Below are 1,717 nucleotides of genomic sequence, written 5' to 3' on the forward strand. Positions count from 1 at the left end.
GAGAGAGAGAGAGAGAGAGAGAGAGAGAGAGAAACAGTGTCTTCCATGCATGAGGCCCAGATGCTGCAGAGACACAGAAATGAAAATGGAAGATATATATATATATATGCCAACTTGTGATGGCAATAACATATGAGAATATACTCCTACCTCAGTAATTACAGAGAGACAAAAGTTCTCCATTAAATCAGAGGTTTGAACTAAGTATGAACAAGAACTAAACATCTCTATTGAATGAGTCAGTCAAAGACTTTAGCCTCAATGCCTAAAGTTCTTGAGTTTAGAAGTCTTCCAAATACATTTCTTGTACTGAAATGACACCACACAAGAAGTATATTGGAATTACTAGAAGAGACTGGTTATATACTCCGTGGATTTTTACATAAAATAGAAAGCCAATGAAATCCCAATAAAGTCAAGGAATTGAGATATTGAAAGCTTAGTAATGGAAGCCTGTAGCCCAAGGATGGAGAACCTGTGGCCTTGAGGCCACATGTGGCCCTCTAGGTCCTCAAGTGCAGCCCTTTGAATCCAAACTTCACAGAACAAATCCTCTTAATAGAAGGATTTGTTCTGTAAAACTTGAACTCATTCAAAAAGTCACACCCAAGGATCTAGAAGGCCACAAAGCCACAGGTTCCCAACCCCTGCTCTAGCCCATTTCTCAGCCTCTGGCCCACCTTGAGCTGAAAGTAAAATTAGATGACACCTTCTACAGACCTAATGTGCCACTGTAAGTGGGGTTTGAGATAGTTGCCTCAGAGAATGTACTAAAAGAATTGGCTTAGGAAAAGTCTGCTGGTTCCTCAGGAAACAATGAAGCAGGGGAAAGTAGAGAATGGAAAAATTGGCCAAGTCTCAATAAGATCAAGGCCATTCCTTTCAGGAAAATGGCATGCTTTGACCAGATATGACTCCTTAAGCAGACCATTGAGTCAGACAAAGCTCAGATTACTCATGACTACATTCAGTTCAATGCTGTAGGACACTTCCCTTGTAATGATTCACCGCTGGTGGGATGTCTTCATCTCAAAGTTCCTGGCTTCCCAGTGTCTCCTCTCACAACCCTTCGATATAGTACAATAAACAAACAAAACGTCTATGCTTTCAAAACTGTGCTTTCCTGCAGACCTCTTTCATCAGAGATTGTACATTTGTATGAGGAACAAACACATAACTAGGTCACAATTGAAATTTAACATAAAGGAAAACTGAGGCAAGTTTCTTTGAGAAAGATATTATTTATTAACAGGGGAATGCTACCTGATAATAGAGGGTCAACGACTTGCCTCCATTTATTCCAGATACCCAGAACTGGAGATGACACTCCTTTTAATAGGTATATATAGAACAAAGAGCAGCACAGAGGAGATGGTTATGGTGTTGACAATATCATGGGGGTGAGGGCAACATGACTGGTTACATTAAGGAAGGGTATTGTAATGGTAATGAAATTTGAAGATCCTTTTGTATTGGAAAACTTAGCACCTAGTTTCAAATTAAGCCTCTGTAAAGAAATAGGAAGTATGGACCCCTTTTGCTGACATATCAGGAAGGGGTTGAACAGGGAGGAGCTATACCATATATAAGGAAGAGCACAAGCTGGACAGACAGAATTTCTTGGGGTAAGCATCATGAAGGCAGACCAGCTGCTGAGAGAGAGGAGAGAGGAGAGAGAGAGAGAGAGAGAGAGAGAGAGAGAGAGAGAGAGAGAGAG

The sequence above is a fragment of the Petaurus breviceps genome, unplaced genomic scaffold, assembly GCF_028583685.1.
Source record: "Petaurus breviceps papuanus isolate PSGF00001 unplaced genomic scaffold, PetGlider_PUasm1.0 90822, whole genome shotgun sequence".
NCBI classification, from domain to species: domain Eukaryota; kingdom Metazoa; phylum Chordata; class Mammalia; order Diprotodontia; family Petauridae; genus Petaurus; species Petaurus breviceps.